Below are 25,868 nucleotides of genomic sequence, written 5' to 3'. Positions count from 1 at the left end.
CTCTGTCATCAGAGCTAAAGAATGAAAAGGCCAGCCGGATATGGTGGCACACACCGCTAACCCCAGCCCTCAAAACCTAAGGCAGGAAGATTCCAATCCAAGGCCAGCGTGGGCTTCACAGAAAGTTCCTGGTCAGCCTGAGCTACATGCTGACTGAGACCCTGTCTCAGAAGGCCTAGAGGCGTGGCTCGGTTGCGTGAAGCTCTGGGCTCCATCCTCAGCCCTGGCTGCATAGAAAACTGGGGGCTAAGCAGGGCTGCGTGGGACCCTGTCTCTAAAACAACACAACAAAAAGTCTGAGAGGACAAATGTTTTTCCTCTTGAAGGGCCAGGGAGGAAGTGGGAGGCTCTCTGTCCTGCTCAGCTGCAGCATGCCGGGCAAGTCACTATCAGCAATCTGAACACAAGAGGGTTTGGCTGTTTTGATAAAACTGTTTCAGAAAACAAGGGATGGGGACAGTAGTCACTGCCCAGTCCCTGTCTTAGCCTGGAATGGGGACTGCTGGGCAGAAGGCAGTGAAGAGAGGACAGTGACAGAGGCCCTAAGGTCAAGGAAGATGTCCAAGTGGCTGCTCAGGGGGGGAGCCTCCTGAGGTGGCTTTTCAGACTCCTTAAAACCTCACAATCCCAAGGAAGGCAGCGAAGGAGCCGTGTCCCCAGGTTCAGATTCTGGCCAGGGCACAGAACCAAGACCTGGAGCTGAGACTCGGCACCTACAATGGAAGCCATTGATAAAAAACAAGAGCATGTTGAGAGCTGCTTCGTGTGTTGCTGGTGCTCGCCAAGGGGATGTGGTGAGCCGGCCTCTCTCTGCATCCTGAGGTGGCTTAACTCTGGCAAAGAGGGGCCTTCCTGTTTTCAGAGACAACCTCCGCTGCCCCTCAATGAGTGCGTTTGGCCCTCGGTTGGGACTGGGGCGGGCAGACTGGGAACTCCAAGAAGCCTGCCAACTATTCCTCTGGCTGCTGGTGATCCAAGCCACCAGGAGCCTCCATCTGCCTGGCCTCTGGGGCTAGGGCTACCTGAGCAAGGGCTGGCAGACCTTTGAAAGGCTTCCTTGTAATGGCGTGCTTTACAGCTGTTTGTTGTTTAACTGTCACCTGAGGCCTGGTGTTGGATGAAGGGACTCTCGCTTTCATAAAGGCAGCCCTTGTTACACAGGTGTTCATGTGAGTAGCCCTGTGGCCCTGCAGCATCTGCCTGAGGGAGGTTGCAGCCCTGGTCATTGCCCTCCCATTGCAGGTGACTCTGGTTCCTAGGTGATAATAGCTGCCCAGAGGGTACCCTCAACAATTCTGAGGCAAGAAGGCCTAAGGCAAGGGTTCCCCAAGAGTTGAGGAGGCTCCCTCCTGCTCAGGCCTGGGGCAGTTGAGGCACGGTTGGCTGGTGCACCTTTCTGCTGCATGGGAACCTTGGCTTAGCCATATGAGGCCTTGGGCAAGTGCTATCGCCCTCTAGGACTTCTTGTTTCCCTCCAAACTATGGACCAGGAAGCTGGCATTGGAGACACTTCAGGAACCAAGAGGGAAGGACAGTCAAGGAGCCGGCCTTGGCTCTCCTCAGCACCCTCTTGGCCTTGATTCCCTAGATGTCAGCTTTGTCCTCACAAATGGCCATCACTGAGGACAGGGCCACAGTCGCTGAGGCCAACTCACAGTCTTGTGGCACCCTGTCCAGAGACCAAAGGAATCCTGGGGAAGACCTCTAATTAGCTTAGTGTGGGTCACCTGATCACAGCTGGACTTGAAGATTGGCTGCTCACTGTTCCTGAAATACAGATGTTTCGGTGCTACCAATCCAGACCTGTACGCATTGCCCTGAGGACACCTCAGAGTGCAGTACCGAACATCGACCCAAACTGAGAACATCCTCTGAGAGCCCAGGAGAGCAGCAGAACACCACAGCAGCCATCTAGATGGCACTTCCCTCCAATTAGCCATTTCCGGGTCAGGGCATCTCACATGACCAAGATCCGTGACGTTCCATTGGCCACGTAGGTGTACAACGTGGCCATGTGATCTACGCGCTTGTGTGTAGTAGTGACGCTGATCTGTCCACACCCAGCCTTTAAAATCTGGCGCCATGTTCCCGATTCCTTCTTTTTCTCTACACACATGTTTCCCGCAGGCCTGTTCACTCTCTGTCCCTTTACCTTTAATAAAACTCTTGTTAGCGGATTCTGTCGTGTTTCATGACATTTCCTTGCAGGGTAAGAACACAGCACAGCCGGAAAAACTATCATTTGGTGCCGAAACCCGGGCTCTCATTAACTCTGCAGTGGTCCCTCTCCATCCTGTAGTGCCTAACCCTTATACTCTCCTATCCACTATCCCTTCGGGAACCTCTCACTTCTCAGTTCTAGATCTCAAAGACGCCTTCTTTTCTATTCCTCTCAGTCCTCAGTCTCAAAATATCTTTGCTTTTACCTGGGCTGACCCTGACACTCACCGGTCCACACAGCTGACCTGGACTGTTCTGCCACAGGGATTCAGAGACAGTCCACACCTATTTGGTCAGGCTCTAGCCTCTGACCTGCTTTCTCTGTCTCTCCCTGGCTCTAAACTAATACAATATGTGGATGATATCTTGCTCTGTAGCCCATCCTTACAGGTTAGCCAAACTAACACCTCTGCTCTCCTAAATTTCTTATCCAGCTGGGGTTACAGGGTATCTCCTTCTAAAGTTCAGCTGTCAACTCCCCAGGACACCTATTTAGGTCTATCCATTACTCCAACTCACAAGGCTATTACTGTAGACAGGAAGCATCTAATCCAGTCCCTCACCGTCCCTTCTACTAAACGGGAGATTCTGTCTTTCCTAGGAATAGCTGGCTTTGTACAGTCCTGGGTTCCATCTTTTTCTCTCCTTGCTCGCCCCTTATACGAGGCAGCTCAGGGCTCACCACACGAGCCCCTCCTCCATCTTGTCACTAAACCTTTCCAAAAGCTCCAGCAGGCTCTTCTTCAGGCTCCAGCGCTCCATCTCCCAGACTTAACCCGTCCCTTCTCCCTCTATGTAGCAGAGAAGGAGGGATTTGCCCTGGGAACTCTAGGGCATCAGCTGGGACCCTCCTTTGCACCTATAGCCTATCTGTCAAAGAAGCTAGACCTTACCAGTCAGGGCTGGGCACCTTGTATCCGTGCCTTAGCAGCTGCAGAGCTCCTTATTCAGGAATCAAAGAAGCTAAGTTTTGGGTCATCCATTACTGTTTTCTCTCACCATAACCTGTCCCATCTTTTAACTTATAAAGGCTTACAAACCTTACCTCCTTCCCAGGTTCTTTCTCTCCAGGTGGCATTACTAGAGGATGCTACACTTACTTTCCGGACCTATCCACCTCTTAATATTTCAAGCCTCCTTCCTCAACCTAACGCTGACTATTTTCCTTCTCATTCCTGCACTGAAACCTTAGAGGAACTGTTACCTCACCCTTCACACAAACAGGAGGGCACATTGCCTCAGGCTACTTATACCTGGTACACAGATGGCAGCTCCTTCTTATATGAAGGGACCCGTAAAGCAGGTTATGCCATAGTGTCAGATACTGAGATAGTAGAGGCACAGGCATTACCCACACACACCACTAACCAGCAGGCTGAGCTGACAGCTCTCACCCGTGCCTTCCAATTGGCACAGGGACAATCTCTAAATGTTTACACAGACTCCAAATATGCTTTTCATATCTTCCTGTCCCACGCTGCTATTTGGAGGGAGCGTGGCCTTCTCACAGCAAAAGGGGGATCCATATCTAACTCAGGCCAAATAATGGCCATGCTGGAGGCTTCCCACCTCCCCAAGGCTACAGGAATTGTCCACTGCCAGTCTCATCAGACCGATAGCTCCATCATCTCTAGGGGAAACAACCGGGCTGACCAGGCAGCCAGAACAGCGGCCCTCCAGGGCCAAGTCTCACCTCACCCACCACAGGGAATCCATACAGTACAGCCTACACCCTCACAGGGAACTCCAAACACTAGACAAATTCTTTCCTATCTACACCAGCTCTTTCATCCTAATAATCTTGCTCTGTCTCAATTTGTAAAAGCTCACCTGCAGCCCACCTCTGAGGATTTACAGTTCTTAAGAACTATTACTGCCTCTTGTGAGATCTGCTAAAAAACAGATCCCAATACCAAGTATAGGAGTCAGCCTTTTCCCACCCACCAGGCTAGAGGTTCCCTTCCAGGGACTGACTGGCAGCTCGATTTTACCCATATGCCCACCGTCAGGAAAGTTAAGTATCTCCTTGTGATGGTGGACTCATTTTTAAATTGGGTGGAGGCATACCTGGTTTCTAATAAGCGGGCTCAAACAGTTGCAGACCTCCTTCTCCAAGAAATTATTCCTCGGTTCAGAGTCCCTGCTTCTCTCCAGTCTGACAATGGCCCCGAATTCACTTCTCAGATTTCTCAGACACTAGCTAAGGCGTTAAATATTCCCTGGAATTTCCATATCCCATACCGCCCTCAATCCTCAGGAAAGGTGGAGCGTACCAACCGGTTTTTAAAAACTATTCTTACTAAGATGTCACAGGAACTTCATCTCGACTGGGTAAGATTATTGCCTCTAGCTCTCTTCAGGCTCAGGGCTCTCCTTAAAAAGCCTCTTTCAATCTCTCCGTTTGAACTAATGTATGGAAGGCCAGTTCTAACACCAGGTCTTTCATCCAAACCTCCGACTATTCCAGATAGCCTGTTAACTCCTCTTTTATGTCACCTAAGGTCTATTCTATGGAGCTATGCAGACTGTTCACTACCTCAGCCGTGTGAAAATAATTGTCCACCTCCAATACACATTGGGGATCAGGTTCTTCTCTTCCCTCCAGGCCAGCGCCCTTCACCCCTTTCCCCTAAGTGGCAGGGACCCTTCAAGGTAATTCTTGTGACCCCCACGGCTGCTAAACTCGAGGGTTTCCCTCACTGGGTCCACCTGTCTCATCTAAAACCTTTTATCTCACCTCCATCCCAGAAAAATCTCTCTTCATATACAGTGAAACAAACAGGGCCTCTCACTCTCAAGCTCCAGAGGACACCAGGATCCACTGCCTTGTCACCAATTCCAGAGGAATAAGGTATCACCCCTTCATTTCCCAACCAGGGCCACACAGAGCTGGAGGCAAAAAGGACCATCAAAAATATCCAGGCGGTAAGGAATAATGTAATACAATAATCTATCATTCTTCAATACTCAGCAACTGATCACCTGCGTTTCCTAAATGCTAACCTAATAAGGGAAACAGGTGCCTTAAATAAACTACTTCTAATAAGGCTTGTCTCAGATAAAAATTAAGCAGAGTACTAAGGCCAGATCTACCTCAGGTAAATATCACATGTCTCTATCTGGGCAGGCCAGATCTACCTCAGACAAATGCCAACTCCAAAATAAAATAATAATGATTCTTTCTCTCTAAGCCTTTTCTATGTCAACAGTATCTTGTCAAACAGAAGGTTCCCAGCCACAGCACGGAAGGTTCCCAGCCACAGCACGGAAGGTTCCCAGCCACAGCACGGATGGACAGCTGCAGAATGAGGGGATGGCAGAACTTCATTCCAGGACCTGCCCACCATCATCCCAGGACTTCACAAGATACCCTCTCATCCCCCACCCCCCAAGAGCCAACCAATGCCCACTATTCAGCTGGAAGCAGTCTTTGAGAGAAACGTCGCCCCCATACCCAGTCAACCACAATTTTTTTCTTTTTTAAAAAAGAAAGAGTCAGGGATGAAAGGTTTACAACAAGCCCCCACGGTCGGGCGTGTTCACATATGCCTGGCGGACACTTCCGCCTAGCCAGTTCCAGGTCAGGATAGCCATTTCCGGGTCAGGGCATCTCGCGTGACCAAGATCCGTGACGTTCCATTAGCCACGTAGGTGTACAACGTGGCCATGTGATCTACGCGCTTGTGTGTAATAGTGACGCTGATCTGTCCACGCCCAGCCTTTAAAATCTGGCGCCATGTTCCCGGTTCCTTCTTCACACACGTGCTTCCCACAGGCCTGTTCACTCTCTGTCCCTTTACCTTTAATAAAACTCTTGTTAGCAGATTCTGTCATGTTTCGTGACATTTCCTTGCAGGGTAAGAACACAGCGCAGCCGAAAAAACTAACACCCAGCACCTAGGAGGCAGAGGTAGGCGGATCTCTGTGAGTTCAGGGCCAGCCTGGTCTAGAGAGTTCCAGGACAACCAGGGCTACATAGTCTTGGGGGAAAAAAAACTAAGAAGAGGGAAAAAAGACGAGCCATAGCTATGTCAGGGAGACTCATGATTGACTGTCCCAAGCCTAGCAACCGCCATCTTGGGGAATTCAGCTGTGTCCTCTAGCAATTGATCCCAGCTGAGCTGACTGACAGTTCACACCCCAGCAGAGTGTCTATGAGTAGGGAAGGAGATGCTCACTTGAGTATCCAGCTGCTCCAAACCACCTAGCAATGCTGTGTGTGGCTGGGAAAAGGGCTAGAGCATATGGTGGTGGGGGGGGAGGCGTTATCTCTATGGGGTAAGGCTTTTCAGGTGTGGCTGGTTGTGGGAGGAGTGCCCACACCCCTGTAAGTAACCCCTCACCTAGGCTTCGTAAGGAAGCCCCAAAAATTCACGGGTTCCCCAGAGTGAACTCTGGCAGAACTGTGCCTCAGTTTGTCATTGGGACCTTTGGAGGAGAGGTAAATGCTGCTCTGTTTCCTCCAAGGAAGGAATTTTAGCAACAGGGGGTGTTTCCAGAGAGCATTAACTGAGAGAAGGCTGTGGGTGGCCCCATCCCATGGGCTGGGATCCTGGACTGCATCAAATGGACAAAAGGAGAAAGTGAGCTGAGCACCAACATTCACGTTTCTGCTTCTTGATCTGCCGAGTGTGAACAAGCAGCCTCATCCACTCCTGCTGCCACAGCTGAGAGCCACCCAGCCACCAGGCCTTCCCCTCCAAGACGGAGGGTGGAGGCAGGAGCTTGGCCTCCTTTCAGGCTGAGGAGTTGGTGAGGTGAGAAGTCTCACAGTGGCTGGCTGCTCTGCTTTTCTGATCTTCCAGCTTTCATCCTGGTAACTGACTCCCGGTTTTTATTATGAAGACCAATTAGAATTCACGCTACACACTACCTTCTTTTAATTCTATCATCTGTGTCTCGTTGGGCAGTAGAAAAGGCGTCTGCCCATTGCTGCTGAATTCCTACATGGACAGAGTTCTCACTGCCAACGGAAGGCAGGCCTTCACATTTACCAAAGGGGTTGAAAGAGCAGAGGCTCTGGATATTAGACGTTTGCTTGATTCCTTTTTTTTTTTATGGAAATGGCTTGCGGAATGTATCTGTAGTATAAGTGTGTGTGGGGTGCTGTGGGATGTTTTGTATGTCAAATGTGTTGCTCTGATTGGTTAATAAATAAAACACTGATTGGCCAGTAGCCAGGCAGGAAGTATAGGCGGGACAAACAGAGAAGAGAATTCTGGGAAGTGGAAGGCTGAGGCAGAGAGACACTGCCAGCCGCCGCCATGAGGTGTAAGGTACCGGTAAGCCATGAGCCACGTGGCAAAGTATAGATTAATAGAAATGGGTTAATTTAAGATAGAAGAAGTAGATAACAAAAAGCCTGCTGCAGCCATACAGTTTGTAAGTAATATAAGTCTCTGTATGTTTACTTGGTCGGGTCTGAGTGGCTGTGGGACTGGCGGGTGAGAGAGATTTGTCCTAACTGTGGGCCAGGCAGGACCAGAAAAACTCCAGCTACAGGGGGTGTGGGGGTTGGAGGAAATCAAGGGGTCTTCAGAGCAGGCAGCTGAGTCCTGGGAAGGGGCTCAGTGACTAGGGTGGAGGGGGTCAGCACCTGTATTCACTTACATAGTCCTGTGTATGACTGTTTTACCTGCATGTATGTCTGTGCACCATGTATGTGCGGGATCCCATGGAACTAGAGTTCAAGATGGTTTTGAGATGCCACATGGGTGTTGGGAATTGAACCTGGGTCTTCTGCAGCAATGTTTCTCCAGCCCTGACAGGTAACTTTAAACAAATCAAGGCATAGTCTATGTAGTGTGGAGTGAAATAATGCTATGAAGAAAACAAGTGAGCCAGGGATATAACTCAGTGGTACGGTACTTATCTAGCATTCATGAAGCAAGCCCTGAGTTCAGTCTCCATGGCATAAACCAGAAATGGTGGTGCATACATGCCTATGGTTCCAGCACTGAGGTGGGAGGTGAGGAGGGAGAATCAGAAGTTCAAGGTCATCCTTGAGTACAAATCCAGCTCAATACACATCACACACACACAAAACGCACACAAATCATACACAACACACAATCAGTTATAGGAACACAACCTAGGTGGACAGTAAGTGATTAACACGGGTGGGTAGCACCTTTCTGGTACATACCCTGGGCTGAGTCATATCTCAAGCAAGATGGAAAAGGTTGGCACAGATTTCCTTTGATTGCTCAGAATGGCATATGATTTAGAATTTGAGAATGCTTATAAGGGTGTGGTGGTGCAGTAGGGAGGCTGAGTCAGGAGGATGGCCAGATTGAAGCCAGCCTGAGCTACATATTGAGACCCTGTTAGAGGAAAAGGTGGAGGGAAAAAGGGAGAAAAGGAAACATAATTTTTAAAATCTTTTTATGTATTTTCCTTTTAGTCTTTCCAACCAGTTTGCCACTGGGAACTCAAACTGAGAAACTGAAGCATGGAAAGGGAGAGCTGATGTTTCCCAGTGTACAGAGTACGACAAGCCAGTGTTCGTTGGTCCAGCATATTCGGTGGGCTCCAGGATTGGCTCTCAAGTCCATCTGTGGCCTAGGTCAGCTATCCTGTGATTGGCGGCTAAGCAGAGCCACTTAGAATGCAACAGGCCAACCGGAGGGGCTGAAAGGGAAGCTGGCCCAGCATTGTTCACCAAGGTCAAGTCTCTCTCTCACAGCTCCTGCTTGCCCACTGTGAGGACTGAAAAGAGATAGTGGTCTTCCTGCACTCATCAGCAGGGAAACCTTTGCTCTCCGGGGCCGCTCAGCCCTTCCTATGGCAGGGTCAGGTCGCTGAGTGCAAAGCCAAGCCTTCCTACTCTGCTTGCTTGTTTGTTTGCATGGCAAACAATGGCTCCCTTTCCAAAGAGGCCATTCACCAGGGTCCCTCCAGCCCGGCGCGTGGCTCTGCCCAGCCTGGCAGCCTGTGACAAGAGGCCACAGATGGCTTTGCCAGCCCAGCCAGCCTGAATGCACATGTCCTCTGCCTGAGCAGCCTCCTGGCAACTCTGCCAGCCCTGCACCTCCAGGCCAAGGGCTGCAGAAGGACTGGGTCGCAGCTGCACCAAAGCAAGACCATCTCTTCATCTGGGTGGGACCTCGGGGTGTTTAGTGGGTGTACTGACTGGGGAATGTGTGCTTGAGTTGTGCATTTGTGGAGGAGCAAGCGTGTGCAAGGAATCACACCAGCACATAAAGCTTATGCTTTCACAGCCAGGGTTCCACCTCACCTAGGTTCCTTCCTGCTCAGCCACTTGCAATACGGCCCTCTTTACATCTTCCTTTCCAAAAACCCTCCTTGTGTCCCCACCAATGGCTTTCCCAGCTCCCCAGCAGGAAAGGGAGATAGTCTATGAGAAGGAAACATGGGTGCTACTGTGTCCTTTAATGATAAAGAGATTAAGGGTAGAGAGCTAAACTCTGAACCACTGGCCAGCTGCAGGAACTGACCCTGTCTCCTGACACCTGGACAGGTGACCTGGGTGCAGAACAGGGCTTCGAGTCTTTTTCAGACAGCCGATAGTATTCAAACACCTCTACCCTCCCACAGTACCACTCCACGGTACAAAGGAAGTTCAGAGAACTCGGATGTGTGCTCAAACAGCTGCTGCCGCTGCGGCCGGCTATGATTCCAGGCAACTCAGTGAGACCCTATCTCAAAAGTAAAAAGGGCTGGAGGTATACCTCGGAGGTGCTCTTGCCTAGCCTGTAGAAGGCCCTGGGTTCAATCCCCAACATCAGGAGGGGTTTGGGGGAAGACAGGAGACACTGCTGAGTTACCCAGTTAACCCAGCTGCTACTGCTATGGTAGCAGCTTCCAGCCAGTCTGCCTTCTAAACTCACCATGTAGCTGAGGATGGCTTTGAACTCCTCCTGATCCTCCTGCTTCCACCTCAAAGGTGCTGGGATTACAGGTGTGTACCAGCATGCTTGGTTTACACTGTGAGTGGGTAGACCCTGGGGCTTCATACATGTTAGGCAAGCACTCTACCACCTGAGCTATACTACCTAATCATACATTCTGATCAACCTGTGCATTATCGGCATTAGCAATCAGAAATTATAAGTCTACTCTACTCCAGCAGAGAGAAGAAAAGACCCTGAACGGTGTGGGGATGGGATGCTCTGTGTGGCAAGGAGGCTGAATAGAGGGCACTGGCTCCTGATTCGGGAACTCACCACACTGAACCCACTTAGAGCCCCCATACACGGGAGGAGACGCGGGGCACCGAGGAGTTGCCTGGCTCCTGGGAGCCGGAGAGCATCGGCGAGGCAAGCACACTGGGCCTAGGCTCCTGGCACCCACTCTGAAGTCAGAGCCAGCTGGCACTCTGTCCCTGGCTGCAGAGAAGGCAGCTGGCCCGGGGCCAGCTGGGACGGGGCCTTTGGGCAGACCCTCGACTGGGCAGGAGTAGCTGCAGCTGTCGATGTCACTTGGCAGCCATCCTGGGTCAGCTGCTGCCCAGGAGGCCTGGCCCTCCAGGCTGCCCAGGTCAACAACAGGTACCATGTCACTACAGCTAGGAGGCTGGCTTTAATTACGGTTTAGGTTTAGGTTTTCTGTTTGCTTTGAGACACGGTCTCACTATGGAACCCAGACTGACCTTGTACTTTAAATAATCCTCCTGCCTCAGCCTTCCCAAGTGCTGGGATTACAGGTGTACACCACTAAGCATAACTTATTAGCAAAAGAAGCAATGTCAAGGATTCCATACACGATCTGCATGTATTTATGTTGGAATAGTACGTTACCATAAAAATAAACACACATCTGAAAGCACTATTATTTCAGGGAAAGAGGGAAAACCATGGTACAGTGGAAGACAGTGAGTAGTCTCCAGGTGGTACACACTTGTAATCCCAGCACTGGGGAAGCGGAGGAGGAGGAGCATCCTAAACACATAGTATAGCATTCACGCCAGTACAGCCTGGCATACGTAAGACCCTATTTGTTGGTTTTTAAGGGGGGAAGGGAGAGATGGGGGAGCCTGGAGAGATGCTGTAATGGTTAAGAGCATAGGCTCCTCTTCCAGAGGACCAGAGTTCAATTCCCAGCGTCTACATAGGGCTGCTCCAGTCTCTGAGGATGGAACACCTCTGGCATCTGCAGGGTACCTGTGCTCACACACACACATGTAGCATGAATCCTAATTGGTCTTAATAATAGAAACTCAGAGCCAGATATTAGGGTAAATGCTGAAAGATGAGAGAGACAAAGGAGCAGCCACAGCCACATCTTACCCCACCAACTCCCCAGCCTGAAAAGGGGGCCGAGCTCCTGTCTCCATCAGCCTTATGTTCCTCTCTCCACCCAGCCATATCACTTCCTCTTTCCTCTCCACTAGTGCTGGGATTAAAGGCATGTGCCTCCCAAGAATTGGGATCAAAGGCATGAGATGCCAAGTGCTGCGATTAAAGGTGTGTGCCACCACTGCCTGGCCTCCCTGGTTAACTGGTGGCTAGCTCCACACTCTCATCTCAGGAAAGCTTTATTTGTTAGAGCACAAACAAAATATCACCACACACACACACACACACACACACACACACACACACAATTTTAAAATAATAAAAACAAACCTCTAAAAAATGCATGATTCTGGGGCTTCTAATAACTTTTGAAGTTGCAGAATCATTACAATAAATCAATTTAAAAATATTCCCCCTGGCCAGGTGTGGTGACTTATGCCTTTGAACCCAGGCCAGCCTGGTCTAGTAGTGAGTTCTACGAAAACCAGAGCTATAGAGTAAGATCCTGTCTTAAGAAAATAATAATAAAAACATAAATAAAAATGAAACATTTCTGCCCACCTGCCTTGCAACTCTCCCCTAAACCAGAATGCCCAAGTTCTGGTACACTGTAAATTTTATTTTTCTTACTACATAACATGATTCTCTTTTCACACTTGGCCCTCCAGAATGGACTGAGGAAGGGTGTGTCTCTGGCACCTAGAACATGTGTGGCGGGCAGCAATGGAGACCTCGCAGCCCGGAACCCCACTGAAAACGGTATGGGAGGGTATGAGTAGGGCCACCAGCGTTTGGTCATTTTTAATCTATTAATAATTGGGTCAAGCCGGGAGGTGGTGACGCATTCCTTTAATCCCAGCACTCAGGAGGCAGAGGTAGGTGGATCTCTGTGAGTTGGAGGCCAACCTGGTCTACAGAGTGAGTTGCAGGACAACCAAGGCTGCACAGAGAAACCCTGTACCGAAAAATAAAAAAAATAATTGGGCCAAGTAGGGTGGTGGTGGTGGCGGCAGCGGTGGCGGCGGCAGCGGCGGGGGCAGCGGCACACGCCTTTAATTCCAGCACTCAGGTGGTAGAGGTAAATATCTCTGAGTTTGAGGCCAGCCTGTTCTACAGAGTGAGTTCCAGGACAGCCAGGGCTACACAAAGAAACCCTGTTGGGGGATGGGGGGGGGAGGGCAAAAACCAAATAACCTCCCCAACAAAAAAAAAAAAAACAAACAAACAAAAAGACAGTACCAACCTGGTGCTAGGTGGAAACTCTGCCTGTGGGGACTGCTGGATGTACCTCCTGGGCCAACCTCTCTGGGGGCTGCTGGAGAAGTGGGGTGACGGCACCCCTTAGGCCAGCAAATGCAACTGATAGCCCCTAACAGCCTTTAGTCTCCAGTCTAAAGGACACACAGTTTGGGTCTGACTGGCCCCTAGAGGACCCAAGCTTATTTTCCAGAAGTTGGAGGTGGGGCAGCTGGGGCTGCTGGGAGTGATGTTCCCTGGGGAGTGCTTTGGGAAATGCTAAGTGGACACCTTTAGCTTTTAACCTTTAGCCTACTGCATAATAATGGCTCAGTAAACTTCCTATTGTCATTTTAATTTCCTCAAAGGACTATTTACAAAACAAGAAAGGAATTTACCATCCCCCACGTTTCCCCGCCTCTGGCCCCCCTCAGTGTTGACAGTCGGTAAAATTCTAATGACACCCCTCACCCCCACCCCACCCCACTTCCCGCCCTTGGGCACTTCCCTCTCCGACTGCCTCAGGGTCAAGCGTCCCTTCTATTCCTGGCAAAGACAGCCCTGTGACATCTCTCTCCCCACCCCCGCCCATGCCAGGCATCTGAAGGAACCAATTCAAAACCTCTCCGAAACCTTGGCTGGCCTTGAGGACCCGCCCGAAGGTGTGGCCCGGCACAGACTCTTCCCGCCCGGCTGAGCCCTCCGTTACTTGGTTAAAGTTGCTGCAGCCCAAGCCTGGTTCTCACCAATCTTCCCAGAGCCTCATCTGCTGGCCAGCTTCTTCTGAGTCACCAGCAGCACAGTCAGCTCTGCCTTCCAGATGCTTCTGACGTTATTCTGCCCCCACTCCGCCCCCCCAGCTCCTACAGAGGGTCGGCTTCAGCCTGACTTGCCTCAGCACCCATGGGCTCTCTGATCTGACAACAGCTCTCCATTCACCCCAGAAAGTGACTGTTTTTAGTGTGTGTGTGTGTGTGTTTCTGTTTTTTTTTTAAAGATTTATTTATTTATTATGTATACAGAAGAGGGTGCTAGATCTCATTACAGATGGTTTTGAGCCACCATGTGGGTGCTGGGAATTGAACTCAGGACCTCTGGAAGAGCAGTTGGTGCTCTTAACCCTCTGAGCCATCTCTCCAGGCCCGTGTTTCTGTTTTGACACAAGGTCTCATAAAGATCGGCAGAGTCTCAAGCCTCAGCCTCCCAAGTGCTGGGGTGGCAGCGTGTGCTGCCACACCCCTCTTATATAAAGTGATTTTTAAACATGAAAATGGGACAAGCAAGAACGGCTGAGGGGGTAAAGGGCTGACCACATGAATTTGATGACCTTACTTTGATCCCCAGAACCCATGTAAAGATGGAAGGAAAGAAGCAGGACAGGGTAGTGCTCTCCTTTAATCCCAGCAGAGGCAGGGGGATCTCTGTGAGTCTCAGGACAGCCAAAGCTGTTACACAAGATGGAAGGAGAGAACCAAATCCACATGTCCTCTGACTTCCACATTTATGCCATGGCATGTGTGCACTTCCTGCCACAGTCACAGACACAGACAACACACACAGACAACACACACACACACACACACACACACACACACACACGAAACAATATGTAAATAAATTTTAAACTATAACCATGAAAATGCAACCATTTAGCCGGGCGGTGGTGGCACATGCCTGTAATCCCAGCATGCGGGAGGCAGAGGCAGGCGGATCTCTGTGAGTTCGAGGCCAGCCTGGTCTACAGAGTGAGATCCAGGAAGGGTGCAAAGCTACACAGAGAGACCCCGTCTCGAAAAACCAAAGAAAATGCAACCATTTATCTTCTCACTTAGAATTGCCCAGTGACTTCCTGTGGTCCCTTTCAAAGGCTGGCTTAATGGACCCTGGCTATCTCCAGTCGTTCCAACCCTCAGGCCTCATCCTCCACCTGGTCCCTCTGGCCCTTCTGCCGGGAGAAGCCTGTACACAGCTGGCTTCTCTCCTCATCGTCTTAGGTGTCATTCTTAGAGGGGACTCCGCTTCCACAGGAGCTCCAGGCTTCAGTCCTGTTCATGGTGAGGCCTACCAGGCTGAAACACAACTCAGGGATCAGCCTGGAAATGTGGGGAGCCACCTGTAAGCAAGCAGACCACTACTGACAGCAGAAGATGGGGACAGAGGACACATCGTAAAACAAGCCACTATGTAAGATGTTCAGGAGCCATCAGCAGAAACACAGGTGCAGAAGAGCAGGACAGGACACATGTGTGATTGCCATGTGGCCCTCCCTAACTGGTGATGGGGTAGGTGTAGCTAGAGTTTTCCTGCCTGGCCCACAGTCAGGACAAATCTCTCTCACCTGCCAGTCCCACAGCTGCTCAGACCCAACCAAGTAAACACAGAGACTTATATTGCTTACAAACTGTATGGCCGTGGCAGGCTTCTTGCTAACTGTTCTTACAGCTTAAATTAATCCATTTCCATAAATCTATACCTTGCCATGTGGCTTGTGACTTACCCGCATCTTCACATGCTGTTTGTCACGGCGGCGGCTGGCAGTGTCTCCCTCAGCCTTCCGCTTCCCAGAATTCTCCTCTCTCCTTGTCCCGCCTATACTTCCTGCCTGGCCACTGGCCAATCAGTGTTTTATTTATACAGAACGATATCCACAGCAGGTAGGAAACTCTCTAGTCAGGGAGAGGGGTGGCTGAGAGTCAGCATGGAGGAGCTGTCCACCCCCACATGCCACGTGTGCCATCTGAACTTCCTACTGTGGACCCAACGTTATCTTAAGTAATCGATGTCCACTGTCATCCCATGAACTTCACTGCTTTCTGAGTGGGGGACCTGTCTCTATCTGCAGCATTCACAGTCCATGCCTGCCCGGTGTTAAAAACACAGTGAATATCTGCAGAACCAATGATGAGCAAGGGCATGTGACATCATGTCCTTCTCCTTGGAAGTCAAGCCTTGCTATAACTGGGGCTTTATCAAAGCATTGGTGGTATTCATCCGTCCAGCCTCCCTCATAAGCTGTAAAGTGGGCCTGGGACATACAGCCTGGCAGACCCCTCATCAGTTTCTCAGAGTCAGCATCACCTCCAGACTCCAGGGTGGGCAGAGCAAACCAGCAGAGCATTATATGGCACATAGGGAAACTGAGGCCAGACAGGCCCCTCAGTATCATCTTGACGCCCTTCCCAAGCTGTCATTAACATTCATCTTCTCTACAACAAGTATAGTTGTAGAACACTGCCCTGCCCCATAATGCTGTGCCAGGAGTCCCAAGGGCACCCCAAAGTACAAACGGTTATGAGGCACGTGGAAGGAACCACTTTCAGCTCATGGCGATGGTTTGTTTCATAGATGCCAGAGACACTGCCCCAGGAAAAAAATGAACATGATATACTATTTCCCCAGCTACTGGACATGTCACCCCTTTCTCTGTTGTGAAACCTACAACAGAAATGGGATGTAGCACCATTTCTGTGGACTCTGGTTCTTTCTTTTTCAAGATTTATTTAGTTTAATTTATGTGTATGGGTATTTTGCCTGCATGCATAGATATGTGCACCACATGCATGCCTGGTGTGATGGATCCCTGGAACTAGATCCATCTGGACAGTTGTGAACAGTCATGTAGGTGCTGGGAATTGAACCTGGGTCCTCTAAAGGAGTAGCCAGTGCTCTTAACCACTGAGCCACTTCTTTAGTCCCCTGGACTCTGGTTCTTATACACACATAAAGCACATCAAGTACATAGCTGTGCATGTGTGTGTGACTGTGGGTAGACATCTGATACCAATGGGCTCTATGGGACAGGGACAGGCTAAAGTTACATTTCTGGTATATATCATAGGATTAGTAGCGTGATGAGTGGATGGATGAGTAGACAGGTTGGGGTAGATGAATGGGTGGGTGAAGGGATGGGTAAATAAATGGATGGATGAGTGGGTGGGCATATGGTTAGGTGGTTGGGTAGATGGATAAGTGATAGATGAATAGATGAGTGAATGGGTGGGCAGATGAGTGAGTGGATAAATACATAGAGGTATAAATTCACAGGTGTGGGGAGGGATGCATGGATGAATAGCTGAGGCCTGTGATGTGAAACATGTTGTCAAAATCTTAAAAGGACACTGGAGAGATGGCTCAGTGGTTAAGATCCCTTCCTGCTCTTGTAGAGGACCTGAGTTTGATTCCCAGCACCCATGTTGGGTGGCTCGCAACCACTTGTAACATCAGCTCCAAAGGAGCCTATGCCTCTGGCCTCTGAGGGCACCTGCACTCACATACCATAACCCTACACAAACACACTCAAAGATACATAATTTAAAAAATAACTTGAAGCACTGTTGAGGGTGGCTCATGCCTTTAATCCCAGCACTTGGGAGGCAGAGACAGGTGGATCTCTGAGTTCAAGGCCAGCCTGGTCTACAGAGTGAGTTTCAGGACAGTCACGGCTACACAGAGAAACCCTGTCTTGAAAAAGAAATTAATCGATTAATTAATAATTAAAATAAAAGAAATTGATTGTGACACTTTTTTTGCTTTTATTTTCATTTTTTATTTTTCCTAAAAGGTGTGCGCCACCACCACCGCCCGGCTTGATTTATTTATTTATTATGTATATAGGGTTCTGTCCACGTGTATGCCTGCAGGCCAGAAGAGGGCACCAGATCTCATTACAGATGGTTGTGAGCTACCATGTGGATGCTGGGAACCGAACTCGGGACCTCTAGAAGAGCAGCCAGTACTCTGAGCTGTCTCTCCAGCCCCGCTTTTGTTTTTTTTGAGACAGGATTTCTCTTTGTCGTCCTGGCTGCTCTGGAACTCTCTCTGCAGACCAGGCTGGCCTTGAACTCAGAGATCCGCCTGCTTCTGCCTCCTGAGTGCTGGATTAAAGGTGTGCACTACCACTGCCGCGGCTGACTGATACTTTCAACCCTTCTGTCCCATCAGAGTAAGGCAGAGAACTGGACAAAGGAAATGGAGCAGAGAGCACTCTGGTTTTTGGAAGATCTTCTTTACTGCTTGGCAGCTCCCACCGGTGAACTTTTTCCTTCTTGTGGGAAAAGAATATTGAAGAATATTGGCAGAAGGTCAACGATTCTTGCCCACAGGAATCAGGATTTCTGGACCAACAAAATGAAGTCACGGACGGGAAGGAAGCTGCCTAGGGCTCAGGGCCACCTCCCACCTTACCTGGTGTCTCCAAAAGGACAAAGCAACAAAGAAAAGGGCTGCCCACGCAGCCACTGGCTCAAGCCACTGACTCATGATGCCTTTTCCCAGGCCTGATGGAAAAGGAGGGACGAGGGAACCACAGTAAGCTCCCACAACCACCTGTGACAGTGACCCTCATGCATTTTCTCTTCACTTTTTTTTTTTTTCTTTCTTGGTGTTTTTGAGACAGGGTTTCTCTGTGTAGCTTTGGAGCCTTTTCTGGAACTCACTATGTAGACCAGGCTGGCCTCGAACTCACAGAAATCCTTCTGCCTCTGCCTCCGACGTGCTGGGATAAAAGGCGTGCGCCACTGCCGCCGCCGCCGCCGAGCTTCTCTTCACCCTTGTGGTGATATTTTATTTGTATCAGAGGTATCCCGGGTATCAGAGGACAAAGCCAGCCACTATATTAAACATAGAGGTAAGGCAGTGGTAGCACATGACCTTTAATCCTAGCATTCGGGAGGCAGAGATTCATCTGGATCTCTGTGAGTTCAAGGCCACACTGGGAACAGAACCAGGTGTGGTGGCACATGCTTTTAATCCCATGTAAGGAACACATGTAAGGCCTAGGGTGAACAACCCTGGTCAGGAGTGATAAGCAATAGAATGATGTAAGTAAACCACAAATGGAGTAGTGATAAGCTATAGACTATGTGTGAAAGTAGGGATAAGACTAGAAACCTAGCCAGGAAAGAATATAAAAGATGAAGCCTCAGACCCGACCAACAGAGCTCGTCAGGCCCTCGCGTGAGACGACTCTCCTCTGCCAGAGACGTGAGATCCTGTGCCCAGTGCAGACGTGGCTGACCTGAGGAAGGCTGACCCAAGATCCAGAGGAAAAGACGTGGTGAGTCCGGACCTGTACATCCAGAGAGGTACTCCTGCTTCCATTTGGAAGACAGGATGAATATTGCTTGTAATCTTACTGTGTGAATAAATGAGTGTTATACCAAGTCTGAATCAAGAGTGATTATTCCTCCCCCGTAACTGGGGTATGTGCTCGCTACATCCCAACACTAACCATAGAAATCTGGAGGTCTGTACAGACAGACAGGAAGTGATAGAGCTGGGCAGAAAGAGGAAGTGATGTAGCTGGGTGGAGAGAGGAAGTAAGATGTCAGGGCAGAGAAAGGTATATAAGACATGAGTATACAGGAAGTAGCTCTCTTGGGCTGAGGATTTCCTAGCAGTAAGAACTTGTGGCTGGCTTGTTTTATTCCTCTGATCTTTCAGCTTTCACCCCAATATCTGGCTCCAGGTTTTTTATTATTAAGACCGTTTAGCAATTTGTGTTACACAATCTCACTATGACAACCCTGTGGCCCAGGCCAGTCTCAAACTCTCCTGCCTCAGCTGGAGCCTGGTATCAGCCATAGGCCATCACAGGGGACTTGACTCCTATGAAGGTTAACTGTCACTCACATCTACCATTGAGCCATACCTCAGAATCCAGCCCTGCTTCTGTGATTTATTTCATTATTACCATACAGTAATTACATATAATGGGCTTCACTATGATATTTTCATACATGTATATAATGTGTTCTGATTAAGTTCACCCCCTTCCCTTCCTTGATCTTCTGCCCCCTCTACTCTCCTACTTTATTATTATTTTTGTAATGACCCAATGAGTTTCATTAGGGTTGCTACAGGAGCATGGGCAACATATAAGCCACCATATGTTACTGAAGAAAAAAGTCTCCCCTTTCTCTATTGAGATGGGGTTCCACTCTGTAGCCCAGGAAGCCTCAAGCTCAAAGAATCCCTCATCCTCCACCTCCTTCCAGTATGCTAGGATCAGTCTCCACTAGCCCAGGCTGGTATTGAACTTGCCGTGCATCTCACTTCTCCATGATTCGGAAAGTCCCATTCCTGTCTCTCCAAACCCGCCCACTCAGAGAGTCTCAGAACAAAGAAAAGACACCAAAAAGCCCAGTTCCACATTCTTGGTGGCTGCTTGCAGCTTCCTCTCCTGAAGTTGCCAGCCATTCAAGTCCCCACCTAAAGTGCTCAGCTTTTGATCCTATTCGGGCACAAACCCAGCTTGTGGTGAACACATCATCACCCCTACAACCTATAAAGTCTCCCTGCTTTTGTTTGTGGGGCATGGCTTCTCAGGCCTCAATCTCTGGGACCAGAGAATCTGCCAGAAGTTGCTTTGCTTAAATAAACTTGTTATACTTTTTCAATTTGGCTTAATCTGGCTAACTGTGTTGGAGAAACCTATGGGGGGGGGCAGAAAACCTATAACAAGGATGATCTTGAACTTCTTTTTTGTTGTTGTTGTATGTTTTGTTTTGGTTTTGGTTTTTGGGACAGGGTTTCTCTGTGTAGCCCCAGCTGCCCTGGAACTTGCTCTGTAGACCAGGCTGGCCTTGAACTCACAGAAATCCACCTGCCTCTGCCTCCCAAGTGCTGGGATTATAGGTATGCACCACCACAGCCTGGGCTAGACCTTGATTTTCTGATTCTGCTACTTCAATATTTTGAGTGCTAGGATGACAGATGTGCACTCCCAGGCTTGGCTCCAAGTTCTTTTTCAGTTATAAACTAACCCACATCAGAGGCGAAATGATGATCCACATGAAAACCCATCACATCTCAGTGATTTGGTTGCTGTCTACACACACACACTCACACAGGATAGAACCTGGTGCTTCAGGCATGCTAGGCAAGTGCTCTACCTACCCAGGGTGTTGTTTCTCTGTCAGCTTAGCGGGGCATCTGAATCTACTGATATTTCAACTACCACCTGCACCCCGCCTCTCCAAAGTCAGACCAGACTGAGGCCTGGTGGGATTGGCTCAGTCACAGCCACCAAATGTAGGTTTTTAACTAAGTCTGTTGTTCTATGTGCCAACAAAGACAGAGTCAGATGTTGGGGTGAAAACCTGCTAGGTCAGAGAAGCTGAGAAGCAACCAGAGACCCAGCAACAGAATGAACGTCTCTCCACCTGTCCCAAACCAAAAAGACCGATAATCTCTGAGTCCTTCCCTACGCCTTCCTGTGCGTCTCTCTATCCATATTCTTGGGTCTTCTGTACTCTCTAGGGCTAATTATTGTCAACTAGTCACTGGCTACGCCCTCTGATCCAAGGTTCATTTTATTAACACAGTGAGATCAAATATCCCACAACACCAGGGGTTACATTCCTCAGCCCTCTCAGTTCCATTTTCCTGTGTTTTCAGGATTTTTTTCTTCAGTCTGTGGAGCCTTAGTGATGGGTGGGGAAGGCATTGGTTGCAGGGAGCTCCCATGTTCATAGTTAGATGGGGCATCTCCACACTTGAGTGCAATGCTCTGCACCGTCACACACACACACACACACACACACACACACACACACACACACACACACGGCTATAGCAAGCAAAATGCTTCTGAACACTGCCAAATGTCACCTAGCCTGAGTCTCTGCTGTCACTTGGTCACATGACTTCTCCTGGGGTGTTTATTGTCTCAGCGTCTTTTCCTGTTGCTGAGACCAAATGCACTGACAGAGCAGCTTAAGGATGAAAAGGCTTATTTCGGTTTAGAGTCCAGATACAGTCGATCATGGCAGAGAAGTTAAAATGGCAGGAGCCTGAAGAAGCTGACCACATGACAACCACAGTCAAGAGACAGGGACTAACACACGCCCACGAGAGCGCAGCCTCCCTCCTCCATCTTGTACAGTCCAGGATCCCCCTTCCTGGAGAATGGTCCAATTAAGACATCTTCCCACATCAGTTAACACAATCAAGGTAACCACCCCAGGCATGCCCAGAGTCCCCGGTGAGTCTAGATTCTGTCACGTTGTCAACACTAACCATAAAGAGGGCCATGATAAATCAGCTCAGTGTGGCCAGCCAGTTACTTTGCTGGGATTTGTTGCAGGGGCCCTGAAGCCTTGTAGCTGCATCACTGAAAAGCCACCAGCGTGGCCAGCAACTCATGAGAGCTGCACAGACCAGTGGTTCCCAACCTTCCTAATGCTGCGACCCTTTCATACAGTTCCTCATGGTGTGCTGACCCCCAACCATGAAATTATTTTTGTTGCTACTTCATAACTGTGATTTTGCTACTGTTGTGAATCATAATGTGTGTTTTCTGATGGCCTTGGCCAACCCTGGTGAAAGGGTTCTTGGACCCCCAAAGGAGTTGTGACCCAGAGGTTGAGAACAGCTGTCATAGACAGGGTCTGCCCTTTCCGTCAGCCTTCTTCTACCTCCTCGAGAGCCTTCCCAAAGTCCGTGCATCTGGGGCAGGATGACAGCGTGGTGGGGGTGAGGGAGACAGTGGCTGCAATCTCCCCACCCTCATCCTTTAAGGGAACAAAGGAAAGGTGAGGTCTGGTCTCCCATGGGTGATTCCAACTGCTCTGCTCTGATGTCAACACAGGAATAGCCTTGTCGATCCTGAAGGGACAGTCCTCCATAACCTACTCCTGAGGGCTCATAGAGAAGAAGCCTTTAGGTCAGGTTGTGAGGAAGCAGGGCCACACCTCAGGCCTGACTCCATCCTTGAGAGTATGCCCTGAGGAGAAAGAGGTGAACCTGTGGAAAAAGAGGCCAATCTATAAGGATCCACTGTTCTCAATATTTTCACCATTTTGAAGAGACTGTCCTTCAGCACACCCCTTCCTGTGTGTGTATGCACACACACACACACACACACACACACACACACACACACACACACACACACACGTTTTCATTCCTGGAAGCGGACATTTTGCTAGAAGGAGCATAGATCAGGAGGCCCTTACTCAGTCATCCCTTGGAGCCCAGGAGAAATGCCAAATTCCAGAAGTCACTGTGTTTTGTTTACAACTCCTTCAAAGGTGTTAATGGTGTCTGTCACCCAGCCTGGCAGTGAGGACCTCAGCTCTACCAACAAAACAGGTTGGCACCAAGCTTTCTCCCTACCCCCTCACTCTTATTCATCCATACTCCCCCCTCCCCCCTCCTTGAATGACTGACAGAGCTTCCCTGTGGTCAATACAACCTGGTTTTCCCCAGCAACTGGAATCCCCAGCTTAGCTGCTGAAGCAGGGGCTGGGGTGTAGCTCAGTGTACAGGGTTTGATACCAGCACAGTGCCGGGGCTTGATCCTTACAAGCAGTAAGTGCAAGCTGAGCCTGAATCTGCTTTAAGCTGGGCTCCATAGTGCATGGCCGGCACCCCAGCTACTCTGGACTGGGCTGCCTGGGCAGGTCCATCACTCCAGCCACTCTGGAGGCTGAAGCAGGAGGAACAAGTTCAAGTCCTGCCTGGGCTACAGAGCTAGCCTGTGCAACTTAGTGAAACCTTTTGTATAAATTTTAAAAAAAGAGAGATGCCAGAAGGTGGTGGTGCACTCCTTTAATCCTGGCACTTGGGAGACAGAAGCAGGCGGATCTCTGTGAGTTTGAGGCCAGCCTGGGCTACCAAGCAAGTGCAGGATAGCCAGAGCTACACAGAGAAACCTTGTCTTAAAAACTTTAATAATAAGAAGAAGAAGAGGAGGAGGAAGAAGAGGAGGAGGAGGAGGTGGCTGCAGCTATAGTTCAACAGTAAAAACTCTTGCCTGGCATGTACAAGGCCCAGGTCCATTAAAAGACAACCACAAACTGCTCTACTTACAGTCAAACTGCAGACGGAATAAAATCCAAGTCCTCTCCAGGGTCGGCGAGTCCCATGAGGGGGTGTAGCCCCATTGTGTCTCTCTTTCGTGGCCTCTGCTCCACTCCTGAGTGACTTCTTGCCCTGGCTTTTGTGCCTAGCTACTCTTGTCACTTGGGGCGTGGGACGATGTCCCTTCTTTCCAGACGTCTACCCTGACCACACCCACAGAACCCTGCACGGGCGCTGCCCACCTTCCTGAGGTCTTGAGTTTCCTCCTCCAAGCCCTGAACTCCAACAGCTCTGTGGGTCTTGGATCGTTCTGTGCCACTTCGTGCCCAGCCTAGAAGACCGAGGACAATTAGTGCAAAAGAACCAATACCTGCTTTGGCAAAGGTCTGAATACCTGAGCACCATCAGGGTCCCACACCCAACCAGCACCATTTGGCCTTGGTTTTCTTGTTTTGTTTCGTTTCTTTGTTTTTCGGAGACAGGGTCTGGTGTTGAACTTCTAACTCTCCTGCTTCTACCTCTATGGGTGTGTGCTGCTGTGCCTTCTGTGGCTGCAGAAACCTGGGGCTGGCCTCTAGGCTGGGAGCTGGACTTGTTTGGGTCTAGCTGCCACGCCCTGTCCACCTAACCTCACTGTGTTCTGACAGGGTTGCTGGCACCCTCTCGGCGGCTGCGGCTCAGGTGGAGGCTCTCAAGTTTATTCTGTCCTGGGGATGGAACCCAGGGTTCCCTGCAAGCTAGGCAAGCACTCCTCAGCCCCCATAACCAGAAAGACTTTACTATGGAGTAATGGCTTCGGATCTGTGAGAGCCTCCGCCTGAGCCGCAGCCACGGAGAGGGTGCCAGCAACCCTGTCAGAACGCAGTGAGGTTAGGTGGACAGGGCGTGGCAGCTAGACCCAAACAAGTCCAGCTCCCAGCCTAGAGGCCAGCCCCAGGTTTCTGCAGCCACAGAAGGCACAGTAGCTGTGGCACCACACACCTAACCCTTCAGTCAGAAGTCACTCGTCTTAGCACCCGCTGTATTTTGAGCCTGGAGCAGGTGAGCAGCCAGCAGACTGGGTGATGTTTGCCCTCTTCTAAGAGTCCCAATTTTTAAAAGGGATGATGCAGCAACAGGCCCAGAGGGGTAAAGAGAGTTGCTTAAGGCCACACAGCCAGATCTACCTGCTGGGGACAGAGCTCCCAGCATGAGCCATATCAACCACATGTCCAAGACGCAAAGTCTTCTGTGTAGTCCTGGCTTTAGAATGGGAATGAATCAGCAGCCTGCTTTCCCATCCAGAGAATGGGACTCATTCCCTACCACATTCAAAGTTCAATTACTGGATGGAGGGTGTCTTAGCTCAGAAGAATGCTTGAATAGTATGCTCAAGCCCTGGGTTCAGTCACTTGGTGGTGGTGGTGGTGGTGGTGGTGGTGGTGGTGGTGGTGGTGGTGGTGCACCTCTGTCTTCAGGAGTTCAAGGCCAGCCTGAGCTATGTGAGACATGGTCTCAACAAAATAGTTCATTTACTCCAGTGATCCTTTACCAAGTTCCTGAGGAAGGCTGCATGCCAGCTCACACTGCAGGCCACAGCCAGCAAGTTCAAACTGGTGCCAGCTGTGGGCCAGACTGTGGAATGCACAGGATTGATATCCAGAAATGCCAAGAGAACACAGCCAAACCTGTGTTCTTAGTGGGTTGCATGACTACTCACTCGTAGGCTGACTGGGGCCGGGCTGGTTGTTTTGTAGAGCCGCGGCTCCTGTTCATTTTATTTTATTCATTTGTCTGGTGTCTCATCGTTGTGTTTTGTTTTTGAGACAGGGTCTCCCTATGACACCAGGCTGGCCTGGAACTCACAGAGATCCACCTGCCTCTGCCTCCCGAGTGCTGGGATTATAAGAGAACGCCACGATATATAGTTTGTTTTAATTTAGTTTTGTTTGAGTTTTTCGTTTTGCTTTATGAAGAGATCTTTCTATGTAGCCCAGGCTGTCCTGGAACTCACTGGGAAGCCCAGGCTGTCTCTCAACTCAGGGTTATGCTCTTGTCTTTGCCTCTGGAGCACTAAAATTATAGGCATGTGCCACCTACCTGACATGTTCTTGTTTTGTTTTTTGAGACAGAGTTTATCTGTGTAGCTTTGGAGCCTGTCCTGGAACTCGCTCTGTAGATCAGGCTGGCCTCGAACTCACAGAGGTCCGCCTGCCTCTGCCTCCTGAGTGCTGGGATTAAAGGCGTGTGCCACCACGCCCAGTTGTTTGGTTTTTGGTTAGATTTTGAGACAGGGTCTCCCTAGACAGTCCCGACTGGCCTGTAACTTGCTATGAAGACCATCTTGACCTTGAATTTATGGAAATCCACCTA

This window comes from Peromyscus eremicus, chromosome 4 (assembly GCF_949786415.1).
Source record: "Peromyscus eremicus chromosome 4, PerEre_H2_v1, whole genome shotgun sequence".
Lineage (NCBI taxonomy): Eukaryota > Metazoa > Chordata > Mammalia > Rodentia > Cricetidae > Peromyscus > Peromyscus eremicus.
The sequence above is the reverse complement of the archived record's forward strand: the minus strand, read 5'-3'. Positions refer to the sequence as shown.